General features: G+C 40.6%; 2 protein-coding genes across 5 annotated transcripts in view; one reads left to right on the top strand and one right to left on the bottom strand.

The window, feature by feature from the left end:
- ctsf (cathepsin F) overlaps positions 1–18906 on the bottom strand; it is a 113522-nt gene that overhangs the window by 48111 nt on the left and 46505 nt on the right. The gene's annotated exons all lie outside the window — the stretch shown is intronic.
- Positions 1–18906, top strand: part of nrg2b (neuregulin 2b) — a 55383-nt gene that overhangs the window by 6796 nt on the left and 29681 nt on the right. The gene's annotated exons all lie outside the window — the stretch shown is intronic.

Below are 18906 nucleotides of genomic sequence, written 5' to 3'. Positions count from 1 at the left end.
GTTTCTGGAATGTGTGTGTGTGTGTGTGTGTGTGTGTGTGTGTGTGTGTGTGTGTGTGTGTGTGTGTGTGTGTGTGTGTGTGTGTGTGTGTGTACATGTGCAAAATGTGTATAATTATGTAGAAGTGGTATCGAATGTGTATACAAAGTGTAATTGCAGATTAACGTGCGTGCATATGAGACTATGCTGAGAGTGTTTGCATGTGTGTGTAACGCCAGAGCTTATCAGATGCAGTATCATTTTCCTGGGCTAACATAAACTGCTGTCTCTCAGCTCACACTCACATCAGTGCACAGCAGCTGGAGGGCAGAACCACTGTGGCATTGATCTCCAAATCCCAGAATTAGGAGATTTTTGCTCTGGGGCAGCATGTCAAAACAATCCTTGCAACAGGAAACAGAGCTAAGGCCACACCCTTGAACAAGTCATTAAACCAATCCCAGTAAATTCAAGCTTTCATTGTGGCTGTCTTTAGGTCTGCAGTGAACAACTGCCTCAGTTAGCCACTGATGTGAGAGATGGGTTTGTGGAGCCATAACATAATCTGAGTTCAGGCTCCTCAGTGCATGTGGTTCACATGCTCACACTGCTGTTTGTGGTGGAAACAATACTTCGTGAATTCTTAAATTAAGCAGTATTTCACCTTAAACCTGAGGGAGGGCCCTCAGACTAACATATGTTAATATGAACACACATCCAGAGAGATTCACAGGTTGAATCAGTGACAAGACTTTGTGTGTGCATGTGTGTGTGTGTGTGTGCATGTGTGTGTTGCGAGAGGTCCCTCACTTGTCTGTCTCATCCTTTTCCCCTCTTTGTTACGTTATCTGTGTCTATTTCAGACACCCTCTGTGTGTCTCTTTCTCTTCTGTTTCTCTCTCCTTCTGTCGCTCTCACTGTCCTTGTCTCAACAGAGCATTATACCTCCACAAACACACACACGCACACACAGTCACACACATACACACACACACAGAGAACCATGCCAGTTAGCTGTTGCTGTTACTGCTGTGCTGCAGATGCCCCAGTGTGCTGTCATTAGCAGGGAGATCTGGGGCTGCTATAAATTATGCAGACTGAATAACAGAAGGCTGAGGATTTCTCCCCTCTGCTGCCTGTGTGTGTATATATGTGTGTGTGTGTGTGTGTGTGTGTGTGTGTGTGTGTGTGTGTGTGTGTGTGTGTGTGGAGAGAGAGGACGTATAGACCATGTTTTTGCTTCTTTATGTATAACTGACATTATACTGACTTTGCTTGTCGACATGTGCGCATAAGTACACTTCTCTGGCTCAGCACACTCAGGACTGCCTAACTCATGTACATGTCCTTCAGTTATGTAGCGCGTGTGAAAGAGGGTGTATATGTGTGTGTGTGTGTGTGTGTGTGTGTGTGTGTGTGTGTGTGTGTGTGTGTGTGTGTGTGTGTCCTTGCTGGTGAATAATGTACCAGCACTCACCTCTTCCAGCAGTCAGCCTTAGTAGAAAACTCAGACACATGCCTCTTAAAGGGGCCAGCCCAGCGCCACATGGCTCAGTTTGTGAATGAGAAAGGTCTTTGTGTAACCCCCCGTAAACACACACATGCACCAAGAGAGAATCACACACATGCAGATGCACTGCACACACCACCCACACACTAATGCGGCTGCCGCTGCACACACCCTCCTTACTGCATCAGCAAAGTGCCTGTTTGAGACGGGATGGATTTGGCCCATGCTCCCTCTGTTTCTCTGTTCAGATTATTTCACCACACAATTTGATTAGACATCAAATTCAAAACCGAATAATTAGAAATGTTTATGCCAAGAATGTGTCAGTTGGTGTTCCAGATAAAACGTTCAAAAATGACAAGTTTGCTACTGTTTTGATAAGTCTGAGGCATCCTACTCTTTTCTTGGAAAGCCATTTTATTCTTTGGCATTCTTCTGCAGAAGTAGCCCTGCTGTGCCTGACTGTAAGGGGTTGGCATGCAGTCAGCAAATGCCTGATATTCATGAAGTTGTAAAATGGCATTTTTAACTGTCATTCTGGGTAACATTTCATAAGCAAGGACTGCTCTCTGTCACATCCAAGGTGCTTTTGAGCAAGGCGTTCAACTAATGAAATCTGTTTCAGAGGGGATGCAGAGAATGTACACTCGGCAAACATTTCTTGGGCAAGAAAAGGGTTGAAACATCCCTTTGGTTCTGTATCGGGCTATCTTTGGCTCTGAAAGGTGGGCTATCTTTATCGCTCTTTGTTGTGGTGATCTTTGATGGTGACAGGTAGAGTATCTTCATCTGTCTTCCAGATGTCCTACCTCTCCCTAGATGTTATCTCGAGACTATTATAGGCTTGTGATAAATACTGTGTGCACTATATGTTTGTTTTTGCATCTTTTTATGTTTCTGTGTGAGCATGTCTTTGACTATACAGATATAGTCCATATTTGCTTTGGTGAAGTGGATTTATATTTTCTTATGAAGGAACACTCTGCACATTAATTGAGAAGATGTTGGCAATACATTGCTTAATTCTACTTTATGAAAGAATATTTCAGCTCCCCTTGTCAGCTTGCTTCGAGATGTTGAGGTTTTCTATTTTGTAATTTAGTCAATTACACTACAATTCCAAGAACCCCCAAGATTGATTTTGCCTCATTTCTTCTCCACCAAGGTAAATTACTGTAGATTAGGAGCTGCACAGCAGGTGGATCACCATCCTCTGTATTAAGAGTATTGAATCTGTCATAGTTAAAAAAAAGAATTTGACTAAAGTAACAACTTAAGAGAAAAATATCTCTTGTATTTTAATCAAATACTCTTGGTATATGTATGGTTTTAGAGTGAACATCATCCTATTAGCCTTCAGCAGTTTTACTGTACATTTTTCTTATTTTCAACAAATCCCACGAAAAGACCAAAACTAACAATGCATTCATGTACATGGGAGCATAGTTTCAGTAGTAGACTGCCCTGGAAAAGTGCGTGCATGTGTCACTTTCCATGCACACACATACTAATGTTACCGCTGACAGATGTATTACATTTTGTATGGCCTAGTGAATAACAATAATAATATCTATATTATATATCTCTATATATATTTATATATCACTTCTCTGTTACAAAGTGCTTCCAAAAAAATTCTAATACATATGAGATGATTGCCATTTACTTTGTGGTGTTTTGCTCAGCATGTCATTAATGATGCATCCTGTTTCACATGCTCTACATGTCCATCCTGTCTGTCCTCACATTAACCAGCTTTGTCTTTATCTCCTTACCTCCAGGGGTTATTAGTGGGGTAGTTGCTATTCTAGAAGACAGCGAGATTCACTTACAACAAAACACGAAAACACTGGATTAACAGGAGAAAAGCCACCAGACAACGTGTTGTAACCAGTATGAATTCTGCATAAAAGCACCTGTAGATGCAAGTAACAAGCAACCTCACTCTCACCACTGGACGCTGTGTCCCTGTGTCGCCTATGCTTAGTTGGACTTGGACTATTTAAAGTGAAGAAATGTGCTGTTTCATGTTATTTTTTGCTCCATTAATTTGTTTAGCAGCTCATGTATTTTTAGCTGAGGTTAAGGCACGTAGTCATATAAGGATTAGATAGAAAAAGCACGTAGGTCTATTATGTTAATCCTTCAAATTAACCATATTTTTCATACTTGAACCACAACAGAATACTGCATCCACAAGCACTTGAACACAAACTGTTCACTATTTTTTTTTTTTTTTTTTTTATCAGAGGTTTCCACTGTGTTTCAGTCTGGCCTGCAGGAGGGGCTGCAGCCCCCACAGCACAGCACTTCCTAATGGAGATGGAAACCTTTAAAACCTGGCAACAAGTATTTAGTTACATTCTCTTTTAAAAAAAAGGTTACATAGTTTCCTAAAACACCTGGCCAGCGTAGTTTTTAGCAAACATTACTTGTTGAGGGCTATTTTCAGCCACAGATTAATACACAGTAGTGGATATTTACGGAGGCACTACAGTGCACATGGGGTCCTCAATATAGTGGCCGTGCTCATGGTAATGAAAGAACATGTCACCCAGTGCAACAGTATGACTCACTGATCTGTTTCTGGGCTACAATGGAGCTCTTTGGCACAGAGGAATATGATATATCAGGCTTTGGAAACACAAATACTTGTTATCAATTCCTTGTTGGATTCTTCTTAAGCACTTTTGAGTTTTTTGTTTAGCCCTGCTGCCCAGTACATGCGTGTATGAAGGTGCAGTACCAGCAGGGGGCAGTAATAACAGAAGCGGAGGACTGACGCAGTATAAAGAGTGAGAAAGTCCTCATAGTCCACTAGACTGGGGTTTGTTTCCTGTGTGAACCGAGTAGTCAGTGTTGATTGTTTTAAAGACGTAGTTATGTTCACCCAAACCATAATCTTTTCCTAAACCTAACCAAGTAGTTTTGGTGTCTAACCCTAACTAAACTGCAACCACCATCTGAAATGTATTATTGCTAACTTGACCAGGGAATGAGAACATGTTCTTTTCAAGATGAGGTGAGGTAAAGTGTGGCACTGCCACTTTACCGATCACGGTGGACTGGAAGGTCTATTGCATGCTTTGGTGTGATACTGGGATGAGTCAAAGAAAAATAAAGAAAAAGCTAGAATCAGACCTACCCTTTGAATATTTTATATATTTATTCTTTTACATAACTTCCAGGCAAATAATTTTTGGCTCGTACAGTTAATATTTTTGTAAACTGGGTGAATATGTGCCACTGAAATTGTAGAGAATTCATCAGAGAAGATGAGATAGCACAAGGTGCATGTGATAGTTTCTACTTACTCTACTACTTACTCTACTTAAAGAATTTCTCAAATTGGGATTAATAAAGCTCAGTCTAAGTCTAAGTCTACTTTTTTCAGGGTTGTCGTCCTTCTCATAGTTCAGGATGTCATAACCTTTATTAACCTCACGCACTCTGCTGTGTGCCCACTTTTTTCTGACCAGTCAAGTAACTCCTTTCTTCTGTGCTTTAAGGATATTTGAAACCAGACGGTGGCAAGATTTGTATGTGAAACTACAACTTCTTATCAGTGTTTGTTGTTGTTGTATATTCCATTGATGCATTATATTTGCTAAAATATGGTGTCATATAAACAAGTCTTAGAAGGTAATGGCTATTGTCTGATGACAGTTAACCACATAATAGATATCCGGGCCAAGGCTTCCTCTTCCATACACTGGTCATTGTTTACAGTCTGATTAGCAACATCACCTTCAAACTCAACATTCTGGTAAATCTCTAAAAAAAGATATGTGTATGAATGTGTATGAATGCAGATAAGTTAAAAAAAAAAAAAAAGCTCACTTGGACGCACTCATCATAAATCTTTAGCCGCTCTTGTCTCTTTGGTATGAAACATCACAAGCTGACCAGCTGATAAAAGGAGCATGCAGTGATCAGTTTAGTGAGGTTACATTTCAGGGTTTCTGGGAAATTCACTTCAAACACAAAAAAACTGCTATTTGCTACTGCCAACATGCAAAGTTGCCAAGTACAGATTTAATCCTCAATAAACCTTTGTCAGTGTAGTGATGTGGAAATGCCCGTGATAATTCAGTGCAAGGCAGAGCCAGTCAAACAAAAGGCAAAGAGGCTAATAAGACTTTTTTTTTTTTTTTTTTTTTTTCCAGATCTTACATGTAATTTAGTGTCACACAATGAAGACATATCTGCCTCCGTTAAAAAGAAAGAAAACCAAAAGTTGTTGTCACATACAGACAATAGGTCAGGACTCCTTGTTGTCACATATATATACATATGCAGCTTCTGGTTAGACTTTCACAATGAAACCATTGAGAACAATAACAAACACATGGTTAACATTGTGAAATGGTGGCACTTTAGTTTGGTTTAGGTACCAGAACTACTTACATTTAGGAAAAGGTCACAGCTTGGCTTAAAAGAAGTACACCTGTTACGTACTTTATTCATGTACATTAAGTTACGTGTATTATGTTACCTCAATCACGAAAGAAATCTATGTTCACACAAACTCTCCAAATGTGGAGAAGCTTGAGGTGGTTGGATGCTCTTTATACTACATCATTTGAGCTGTTGGGAGTGAGAAGAGTGGGCTGTCTATAGAAGTCCATTGCACTAGCCTGCACACTGAAATATGGGGTAAACAGTGCCTTAAAAAGTGATGCCAAATCAGGTCAGGACCAAGCATCCTTATGTGATGAGTTGTGAATGAGAAGGGGCTGGAAAAGCTGGCAGAGTCTCAAAACATTCTCGAACACTGACATTCTCAAAATTACTCTTTTGTCATTTCCTGCAGGACCTTGTTGTTTTCATGTTTTTCTGCTTTTTCTCAAGCACTTGATATGGTTTTGTAACATTTTTGTGTTGAGGAGGAATACATAATCAACACATCCGTTTCTAGAAATGGATCAACATGAATAAGTGTGGATATTACAGGACATTTTACGTGTGTGGTACCACAACAGCGTGACTGACAACTTTCATTTGATTTGGTACCAGGCAGCTTCATTTACAGCCAGTATACACTGCTTACATAGGAAATGTGTATTGTTATCATCTTATCATAAAAATAAAGACAGAACCAGACAAATCAAAAGACATTAACTAATGCCACAAGATTTTAATGCCAAATACTGGCAAAGTCAAATTAAATAAAATGCTGACTGCAAGGGACCTCCAGACCAATGACCACAGCAGTGAAGTGCAGAAAAAAAAAATATGCAGATGATATCTTGCTATATTTGATTAATGCAATGTGCTATCTGCCACAGGTTAAGGAAAGTTTTGCATTATTATTCATTATTCCTTTTCAGGCTAAAAAATACATTTGAAATATTGCACTTAAGTCTCCTTGAAATACTTTGGTGTGCATATTTTATTGCCTATTGATAAAATTGCTAACAGTACAATTAAATGTTTTGATTAAACCAAAATTGTCTTCATGCAGTCAAATATCAATTGTGAATATGAACCTATTACCAAAGATATAGCTAGTGTGCTCCCATTATTGCCTGATCTAAGATCGCTCAAAGAACCCAGAAAAAGCATAATTTTCCATTAACCTACTTTTTCCTTAATTTACAGCAGGTATCAGTGATTCGAGCTCATGGAGTTCCATAAAAACATGCTCTTCCCAGTTATCGACTTCTCAATTTTATCATTACTGGACCCAAATGTGAGGGCTTTGTATAAAATATGTACAAGGGGTTCAAAGTAGTTACATGTACATCAATTGGTGCGACCCAGGTCTGGAATACTGACTTAAAGAACTGGCAGGAGTCGATTAATTGGAAAAGAGTTTGGGAAAATGTGGCCCTCTCATACCAAAATTATTACTATCAAATGATTCATTTTAAATTCATCTGCAGCTTTTATTTGACCCCAAGGAAGTGCTACCATCTACAGCACTGTCCCACACCCATTTGCACACTGTGTAATAATAATGAAGTAGGAACCAATTTCCATATAATGTGGGACTGCCCAGAAGTGAAGTATTTTTGGTTTAGAGTTCCGCATGTGCTATCTGAGGGAACTGGAACTGGTATTCCTAGTTTACTAAGTGCTTCTAAATGGTGATTCAATAGTAGGGCTGGGCGATATGGCTGAAAACTCTATCGCGATATAAGTGTTTTATATTGGTCGATATCGATAATTATTGATATTTTTACGACCTAAATAAAATAAGGACCAGGAGAAAAATACATTCAATTTAAGCATTTTTATTTTAAATTGAACCTTCCTCTGATTATAATCCCCTCAGCTATCAAGGAAGAAAGTAAAGGAAATGTCAACACAACCATGGAAAACACTCAAATAATAAATGTAAAAAAAAGTGTAAAAATGTAAACAGAGAGAGACCTGAGAACATTTTTTCTGCAGGTTTAGCGCAGAAAGTTCACAAACTGATTCAACTTCTGGTGAATAAAATGTTTTCAATATGTGCAGTGTTTTGGAAACATAGCAGAAACTGAGGTGGACTTGACATCTGTAACATACAAACAAACAAACATGATAGACAGTACAGTAACACTGACTGAACAATAAAACCAGCCTAGACATATGAACAACTTTAGTCTTCTTACTCTAAACATACATGAACTATTCAATTATCTTTTTATTGCAAGTGTGTTTAAAAAAAAATTTTAAAAAAGCATGTGTAAGAGATGTTTGTAACCTGGCTTCTCCACGGTGCTCAGTGAAGCATGTCTTTAGCGATATGATATGCCGCTGCCTCCGTTATGTCTTTGTGTCTTTTAAATGATTTGTCATCAGGCACTGAAGCAGAGTACCTCTGCATGGTGGTCAGCCGCTCGTGCGGTGGTGCTGCGGTTGCAGATGTTGTTGCACCTTGGCGAATATAGCTGCGCTCCAAAGAGTGAGCACGGCTAAGGTGGTTAAACAAGTTTGTGGTGTTACCGGTCTTGGTGGGGACGACAGTCTTGCATAAGTTACAGACCACATTGGCCTGACTACGGTCCGACTTATAAAACCCAAAAAACTCCATACTGGCGAGCTGACTTTCAATGTTTTATCGACAATTTCTTTGCTCACTGCAGCGCTTTCTATTTCTCATCTCACTCCTCGCGGAGCATCACACACGAGACAATGAGATGGCGCAACCGAACTTGATAATGTTACATGATTGGCGTGTTAGCGTGTCTCTCTCACTGATTAGCGATTACTCCCTACATTGCTCAGTTACCTGAGAGTGAGTGCCTTTGTTCATGCAACCAGCCTTGCTTCACAACTTCACATTTCTTCCGACGAAGAAAAAAAAATTAAATTAATGTCTTATCGAACACATTTTTTATTGATATTGATGACGTGTCTATCGCGAGACATATCGCTATCGTTTTATCGCCCAGCCCTATTCAATAGTCGATGTCACCTAATGTCATAGAAGACTTCTACTTGTAGGTCTGACAGATGGCAAAAAGTCTTTAGTATTAAGGTTTGTGTATGTATGTTTGCTGGATACACATGCATATTTTGTCAATTTCCATTTGTAATTCTCATTTTCTTTCTCTGTGTGTGATATCTTACCCATGTGCTGTGCAGTGTAGGGGAAGGGAAACTTTAAACACTGGGGGGCAAATAAAGGCACTTTGTTGGGCAGTTGATCAATGTCAGTTGATGTATGAGGAGGCTGATGAATTGTTGTTATACTCAATCTAACCCCCAGTTTTGATAATAAAGACAGACGGGCAGAATGTTGCTGAGCTAGTTATGCTACATTTGCACATTTATTTGCAGGTAAAACCTGCAAGGTTGCTTATAATCCAATGGACAGTTTAGTTGCAGTTTTATTGTTTACCTTTGTTTTCTCTTTCAAATAAATTTGACAAACCTGGAGCATTTGATTTCAAGTGATATGACTCGGACTCATTTTTAGATAATGCCACTGCTGTGTGAGATCGCAGCACCATAATTCTTTAGCTCACAGAGAGTGGGACTTTGTTGTAATTGTTGACATCTACAAATGTCAGATCCTTAGAAAAAAAACAGTGGGTTGCACTCATCATGAAAGAAAGAAAGAAAGAAAGAAAGAAAGAAAGAAAGAAAGAAAGAAAGAAAGAAAGAAAGAAAGAAAGAAAGAAACATACTTTTTATTATCACACATAGTTAGTTGTACACTACATGCACACACAACATGCTTCCGTGAAATTATTTTCTCCGCGTTTCACCCATTCTTAGTCCATCCTTCGTCCACGGCAACCCGGCAGCGGTGGGCTGCCAGCCGACAGCGGCGCCTGGGGACCCAGTTCTCTTTGTCGTCATTGGTCAGGTGGTGATCTTCTTGCATGTTTTTAGTGGGGGTGGAGGATACCCCAGGTGAACACGGGAAGAACATGCGTGAAAGTGTGGAAAAGATTTTAACAGTTGCCCCAGGCGATAAATTGTGTTATCTTGGTGATGGTCTTGAAGTGATCTGATGAGATACTTTTTTAAATTTTTGGCCTTTTTAAAGTAATAATCTGTTTTGAAGCACAAATGTAAAGTTGTGTGTTATCTGCGTAACAGCAGAGAGTCATAATGTATTTACAAATGATGGAATCTAATGGCAGCAAGATACAGACCTAAAAATTAGGGACCAAGGACAGAACCCTGGGGCACACCACATGAAATAAATCTCACCATCTTTGTTTTGTCTTTCAAAGCTGCAGTAGGACATCTTCTTCCATCATTGTCTTTGTTTGGTCTCTCAAAGGGGCAGCAGGACATCTTTCTTCTGTAGAATCTTTAGCTCCTCATGGAGGACAGATGTGATCAATGTTTCAATCCCCTTATCAGGAGAATTGTGTCTGTTAGTCTGCTTTACAAGCCTGCAGTTAATGGTGTGTGTGCGTGTTGAGGGGGGAAGGTTGATGGGAGAGATGAGAGGTGAGAAATGGTGGGGTGAGGGGTGGAGGATAAGAGATGGAGGAGGGAGAGGCGAGAGAGCAGGATGGATGAAAGCAGGAAGGGAGGCAGAGGTGAGAGAGGAGGGAAGATGGATGGATGTGCGGAGGGGAGAGGTGAGAGAGGAGAGAAAGAATAGAAAGTGTTGGGGGGAAGAGGAAAAGAGGAAAAGAAAAAAGATAAATGGAGGACAGGTGGGGCGCAGAATGACTTGCACACGACTCCCAGCCCTGAGAAAGAAAAAGCGGAGGAGAAAGGAGAGACAGAGAGAATAGCTTTTCCCCACCGTTCTGCCCGCAAGCCCTTCATTAACTATTCATTACCAACTCTGCACATCCTCCCAATCTATCTATCTATCTATCTATCTATCTATCTATCTATCTATCTATCTATCTATCTATCTATCTATCTATCTATCTATCTATCTATCTATCTTCTCCATGTCCTCCTCTTTACATACAACTGCCTCTTACACACACGTGCATAGTTTTGTGTGTGTGTGTGTGTGTGTGTGTGTGTGTGTGTGTGTGTGTGTGTGTGTGTGTGTGTGTGTGTGTGTGTTTGTGTCTTTAAAAAAACCTGATTTCTGGTGAATCTGAAGGGTGAATTTATACTTAAATAGATGTCACTGCAGCCAACTGAACAATGCACAACACCAGAGATGAGAGACAAGGTCAAGTCTGTGTGTGTGTGTGTGTGTGTGTGTGTGTGTGTGTGTGTGTGTGTGTGTCTGTGTGTTTGTATGTTTGTGTGTGTCTGTCAGCATATGTGTTTGTGTGACTACAAAAACCGAAAGGGGGAGGAAAGGAATGATTTATTGACAATCACTCTTGCAACCATGCACACACACACACATACACACACACACACACACACACACACACACACACACACACACACACACACACACACACACACACACACACACACACAGGTTGCCCTGGGCTTGGTATTGCTGCTGTGCAGAGGTTAGCTGTGTGATACTGCATGAAGGCCTGTTGTGGCTGCTATCATTCAACAACCAATGCTCATCTCTCTCTTTCTTTCTTTTTCACTCTCTCCCTCCCTTTCACATTCTCTCTCTCGCTCTCTCTCTCTCACACACACACACACACACACACACACACACACACACACACACACACACACACACACACACACTCCCTCTCTCTCTCACTCTTTCTCAATCTTTTTTCCCCTTTCTTTCTGCCTTACATCCTCTCTCTCTCTCTCTCTCTCTCTCTCTCTCTCTCTCTCTTTCTCTATCTCCTGCTCCCTCCCTGGTTTCCATGGTGACAGCTGTGCGCTGCAGAAATCACACTGATCGGAGAATGAGATAGAAGGAGCTTCCCTCTTTTATACATGAACACACACAGGCACGCTCACACACACATGCACACACTCAACACATACGACAAATGTAATACATACAGTGTGTTTGCAGATTCCTCCATTATGACACACACACACACTCGCACACACTCAGTTTCTTCTCCACATGTCTTTGTACATTTTATGAATGTACTGTGCTTCTTCACTCACTAGCCTGTCAGCTGACTCACACACACCAGCACACACACGCACACAGCCCATGTGTGCAGGCATGTTGCTGGCCATGCCTTCTCAGGGTGCCGTACCTGCCTGCGAACACACCTAATTGGCTTGGCTTCCATATCACTCTTTGTTATTGGATCATGCTTAGCAAGAAATTAGATCAATTTTGTTGATGCCTGCTTTGCTGGACAGAGAGAGAGAGAGGGGGAGAGAGAGAGGGAGGAGAGGAGGGAAGAGAGGAGGGAGGGAGCATCAGCTGACCTTGAAAGAAGGACCTCTTGATGGAAGGCTGATGGGAGCGCTGGTCACGTGTGATTGGCTAGTGGAGCAGGCCGGTCACAGGCTATTGGCCAGACGCTGCTGTCCATTTGTGGCTCTCCTACCACCCACCTCCCCCACCTCTTTGTGCTCTCACTGAGGAATTCTCCCATCACTCAGTGATACAGAAGGCTTGGATCAGCAACTTACAGTGCGTGCACACACACACACACACACACACACACACACACACACACACACACACACACACACACACACACACACACACACACACATTCAATACACATTTAAACATGCACAGACAATTACACATACCCATCAGTGCAGACAACATACTGCACATACTCACACGTTCTCATGTAGGCACCCACACACACATATATGCACATTCATGCACACTGACAGTGCTGTGGAAAATCTGTGTCTGTGTGTAAATTGCAGCTGCAGAATTAGACTTATTATGGCTTGCTTGGTGCCTGTGGTGTGTGGGATGTGTGAATCTACTCTAATTGTGTTCGTGCACATGTATTTCAGAGTCTCTCTCTTTTTATGCATAACTGAAAATTGCAGTGCGGGTTTTGCTTTTTTGAATGTCTGCAGTCGTCAGAATATTTTCTTATCAAACTAAACCTCAACCTCAAACATAACATTTCCAAATTAAGTCAATTTAAAATGTATTTCTGTTTCATCCACAGTATTTTTTTCTGTACTTGTTAGGAAGCACTGCTGCCAAAAATAGACATTTTTGCAAAGATGGTTTGACAGGGCCCACAGGTTTTCTTAGTTGCCTCGGATGTTCTCCAGTCTATTTATTAATGATTTTACAGGTAAAAATGTGTATGGAGGATGGTAAATAAGGTTTCCCATTTGGATTTTACAACCATTCAAAGGTTGACATCAGATGTTAATAAAAGTCTAGTGTTCTGGCAATAAGGTGAATTATAGAGTTTTGACAGCCTTTAAAGGGTTTAGGTGATTCTGATATATTTGTGTTCATGTTACATATTGCTCATGTCTCTAAATATCTATATTTCCATCCCACAAATGATAAATATTTAACATTACACCCTAGAAATCCCTTAAAAACCCCTCACTGTTGGTCCAGTTGACAAATTGATGCATCAGTCAATCCCTGCCCCCAATTTCATCTTTCAATACTTTCTTTTTGTGCTGCTCTATTTTAAGGAATGAACTCTTTTAATAACTCTGGGACATTTTCGTGCATTTATCAAAGTAGGAGAGTCTCAGATTTTAAGATGTGATATGCATCCTCAGGCTAATTATTTACCATATAGTGGGATCCTTGTGCTGTCTTACATGTGTTTTTTTGTTAATTAATGCAGTGAAAACGAAGGTCTAGCCAATGAGGCACGATGGAAGCATCAATTGAATTACTTATTTAAAGCGTCATCGGTCCAGCATCTTAATGCACCCTATAGGTGCTAATGTGTTTCTGGCATAGCGTGAGTGGTTTTAAGACTTAATGGAGAACCCTTCACAATAAATTCCTCCTCCTCAGCATTTGTGATTCGGTTTTGGAACATCAAGCAGCAACGGTAGAGTGTGCAGCAAGGTTGTTTATATGTTTTACAGCTTTTTAAACCTATGAGTAACTGTGATTAAAGATTCAGCCATTAAAAATAAATCAGTGTCGTGTAAGAACCTACCTGTCTTGTATGAATTAATCATCACATCTAAAGTAAGTGAAGGTCTGTATTGATCGTTCATCTTTGAATTTAGTTTGAAATTAATGCTCTTGGCTATTAGAGTAGAAGGTCTGTGATGATTAATAGCAGTCGTGCTGATGTCTGATCAAAATAACTACACAATAAACATGCATATACATGCAGGAGCATCTTCATTTCCCACATTATTGCTAATTTTCATTGGGATCAATGTCAGTTTAACTTTCTCATTAAAGGACAAACTCGTGAGGATGTTTGAATATCTACAGTGACTTCAAGTACTATGTCAGATGTTAAAAATGGGTTAAAATTGGAGTGGGAATTTGTAGTGATTCTATCAACCCAGCACTGTCGTGCCCATGAAATGCAGATGTCACATCCATGAAGGGTAATTTCCTTCTGGTTTTTAGCTACCGTTCCCAGAATGACTGAGCTTCCACATTGCCTGAGGAGAGCGTCCCAGAGAGGGATGAGCTCATTGGTAACCATGTTCACCACTCAAGCTGCTTCAGGCTGACTTTGACCACTCAATTCCACATGTACCTGCATAAAAGCCTGACAGTCTCACCTCAGATTCACCAGGTGACGAGCCTCATCTGGGCGCTCGCAAAGTGGAGCTGCTGCAGTAATATTCATCTTAAACATATAGATAGTCATGTTTTCCTAAAACAAGACAAATATGTGTCAGTGGGGTAAAATAATTTCACTTACTTCAATCCAAATCATCTTGTTTTAAGGATCATATCCAGACCTAATTATTTGGAGACCTATTAGAATTGTTTGTTAAAGGACAAATCCCCCCAAAACCCGTCTGGTTGGTCTTATTAGCTTCATGGTAAGATGTTGATGACGTTGTGACATGTCAGGATATTTACACCAGGCTCAATACAGTTCAATTTGATTATATGATTATGATGGCACTGGTCATATCCCTCATTTCCTCCCTGTGGATATTTGCCTGAGGAAGATCTGTTGTTGGTCAAAACGTTGCTAATAAAATCAAAAGGGGCTGCGATTCCAGTGTAAAGATACTCTTCGTAATGCAATAGATGTTCATAGCAGGAAATGTTTTAGTTAAATAAAGCATAAAAAGGTACATTTCAGGTTTTAGTTCTCACCATGTCGGACTTATTCATACAAAAAAATTGTAATAATTTTCCCTTTCTCTGAAATTCTGTGGCTCTCCTGTTCCTGTTTTAGTTCTTCTCTCCAGACTCACTAGTGGCACCCACACTGAACAGTCATACAGGGTGAAATATACCCTAAGGCAACAAACTTTACAATTTTATCTTGCTCTCTCTTCGATGGAAAATGTGTGGCTCTCCTGCTCTTATCATGTTATCACCTTGCTCCCTTTACTCCCATGTAAAAATCAGCAGCGTAGTACAAAGAGTTTGGGCATTTGTTTGGGAATTGTCAAAAGAAACTATACATATAAAAGAAGTTATATGTATGACATATGCAGTCAAAGGACCTGAGGATGTTGTTGCTTTAAAGTGTTTATCTTGCAGAGCTCTGCCCACACAGGGGGTGCAGCACTAAGAAAGAGAAGCTGTGCTCCTGCAAATGTGATTGAATTGACCACTTGAGGTAGTTTGAAGGGATTGATTAATAGATTGACAGAAGGATGGACTGTTATTTAACTGTGGATGTATGGACTAACTGGCTGTCCTCTCCTTCTCCTCCTGTGTCTCTTAACCTCCTACTCGCGTGTGTGTTTTGCCAAGCTGTAGAAAAATATTCCAATCTGCAGAGACCTAAATTTCATTTTAACACCTCACTCCCTTTCTCCCACACATATTTTAAATGAACTCCCTGCTTTCGCACAAGTCACAACTATCATTCCTGTCTGGTTTTTAACTGGTTTGTGATTTATTAAGTTGTGCCTCACGTTTCTTGTGCTCCTGTGAAATCATGTTAACTGTAGTTTGTGTAGTGTAACTCGTGTTGTGCGGCACCTTGACTCATTCAATCAGTATCTTTTTACGTATGCACTTGACTCTGCTGTGTTATTTCTGTCCCCTCGCTATATTTTCTCTCTTTTGTTTTGGTGGCATTTCTAGTTAATTTACTGTTGATTATTTCTAATGTATTTACTGACTGTGAAGCACTTTGTAACTTGCTTTTGAAAAGTGCAATATAAACAAAGATTATTATTCTCAGAGGTATTTTGTCATTGTGAGTCTAAATGTCAAATCTGTACTGCTGGAATTGGCCTAAAGTCGCCCCTCCCACACTGAATCTCATCTCTTTTCCACATATGGTACATTATTATTAGATTACTGTTCCCATGATTTCCACATTGTCTTCTGCAAAATATCCACAGCAAAATGCTGAATGGAAACAGCAAGGAGGCTGCTCAATTCGCCATGTAAAACTCTGTGTCGGACTAAATTGTTGAGTTCTGACTTTATGCATTTTTGCCAACATAATAAACACACTGGTAATTCATCCTTGTTTTAAATGTGAGCTACACACAGATTGTTTCCTGTAATGACTTCCAGCTACTGCTGTCCTCAGCCTGATAGCTTTAGTGCTGCATTCATGCCATGTTGGATTTACAATAGATATGTCGAGGCATAAGGTTATTCTCACAACAAGGTAGTTTAGATGACATTTCCTGCAACCTCCAAGGCAAAAGTGTTTACAGCTGTTCTCAACAGCCACAGTCGAACGTTGGATGAACAGCCGACTGTCATGAAGAGGGAGAGACGTGAGATCGTTTAAATATGCAGATAGTGGTGCACGTTTTCAGAGATTCTCTCCTGGAAGGCATTCATAATGTTGCACAAGGTTGACAAGGGACCAAAATAGTGTCAACAATGAAAAAATGAGAGGTAGTAGACAAATTAAACCCTGGCTCCTCACTCACCACACAGCTGGCCAATCACAGTGTGAAGTGGGTGTGAATGTCGGATTCTTGTTTTCAGAAAGTTACAGAAGTGGTCGGACACAGCTCCCCCTAATCCGACAACAAAAAGGTGTAGAGGGACGGGGTTTCCGAAGCTAGACCATCCAATAAACAGTTCTGATGGAGTGTACTTGTATCTTTTGTCTCCACCAACCCCTGAGACAAGCTCCTGGCTCTTTAGCTAAATGCTCCGCCGTGTTCACCAGCTTGCCACTGACATTGTCTGCTGAGTAGGTAGTGGAGAGGCTTTTTTACTGTAAACAGCTGCCTGCTGTGTCTCTTCTGCATCTGGCCTGGATGCAGTGTTGACAATGTTGTCTTCATTGTTTGGTTTCATCAGTCAACTCAAGCACAAGCCAAGACCAAGTTTAGTTGAGTTGAGTCAAGATTCAACCGTGGATGTAGTCCTAACTGATGGTGTGGCATCTGGACCCTCAGAAAAGAAAGTGTCATTGTCAGCTATTTTGGTAGTTTCAAGAAATTACAGAAATAGCAGGCAAATTATTCCAAAAAAATCTATGACAGTGACACTCAGTGCTATTCTTCAGCATAACTCATAAGAAGTCAGGAGTCATGGAGAGAGAGAGAGAGAGAGAGAGAGAGAGAGAGAGCATCTGGTGATGTTGAGATGATTTACTTTGGTGTGACGTGGAATTATACATCAACAGCATGTCGTGTCTGTGACAAGACTAAATCTCACAAAATGTGAGAACTGGATTTAAAGATGTGCTGCTTGTTCTGTTGTGAGTCTAAAAATCCTACTTAAATCCTACTTACATAACTGCAAGCTGCTTGGATGGTACTTCATAGAGGTTCTCCTTTTTTACCTCCATCCTGACTTTGTCCCCCCCCCCCCCAACTCATGTGATTTAAGGAGAAGGTTACTATTAATGTTGCCTCTCTGAATAAATCCCAGCAATGCTTGCTCATCTCTCACCACCTTCTGACTTTTGTGTCTGCTGCTCTGTCAGAAGCACTTTTTTTTACTACTGAAGATGTAAAACAGGTCACAAATATCTAGCTTTATTTTTTGTAAGGATTAAGCGATGCCCTGAAATAGCTGGGCACTCTAGTTTTTAGCAAATGTTACACAAACAGGAGTAAAAAAAACTATTTTTGGTAGTGGATTAATGCACATTTAGTGTTCTAGGGAGCATTTATGAGCTGCAGGACAGTGTCTGTGGGACTGAGTCAAAGTAAACTACAGTGTGTGTGCGTTCATGATAATAAAGGAACATGTCAACATGCACGACAGTGTCTCATTGCTTGATCACTTTATTTATAAAATGCAGCTCTGTGGCACAGAGGAATAAGAAATTTCAGACTTTGGCTACAATACTTGTTAGCAAGATACATTAATAGCTGGTTTTGGTCTTTTCATCTGATTTGTTCACCGTAAAGAAAACAGGAAAACCACCATCAGTGGTTTATGTGGAGAGTGACACGATATTCAGCCTGTTGATTTATAGACCCACGGTGTCTGGTTGAAGCTCACACATCTTCAGGATCAACTGTGCGTATATGAGGAGTAAATGCAAGGATGCAGCAGTGCTGTGAGGAGCTGTGGGCCTGTCCAACAGTTGCCTCACAGCTGATCAAGCGTGTCCCATCTCCTCAACTGTGTGTGTGTATGCAGGCCCACGCATGTGTGTTAGGCCCATGTTTGTATGCTAGTTGCTTCATTGGTGTGTGTGTGTGTGTGTGTGTGTGTGTGTGTGTATGTAAATGGTACAAGATGGTGCTGAGTTGTCTCTTTGCTTTACCTTCTGTGTGCGTGTGTTGCCTGTGCTGATGTCAGTGATGCAGTCTGTTGTAGTTTTTAAGGAGAAGAGGGAAAGAACGAAACTCTCCTGAGACTGATGACACACACACACACACACACACACACACACACACACACACACACACACACACACACACACACACACACACACACACACACACACACAAATTGCTCCATAGTGAAAATCTACTGCAGAGAGTTTCTGAGGAACATTTTTTTTCTTTATGCTTTCAGTTTGTCTTTGTTTTTCAGGATTCAGACCGCACCTTTTCCACTGTGTGTGTGTGTG

Source organism: Chaetodon trifascialis, chromosome 5, assembly GCF_039877785.1.
Source record: "Chaetodon trifascialis isolate fChaTrf1 chromosome 5, fChaTrf1.hap1, whole genome shotgun sequence".
Lineage (NCBI taxonomy): Eukaryota > Metazoa > Chordata > Actinopteri > Chaetodontiformes > Chaetodontidae > Chaetodon > Chaetodon trifascialis.
This window is presented reverse-complemented; position numbering and strand designations above follow the sequence as displayed.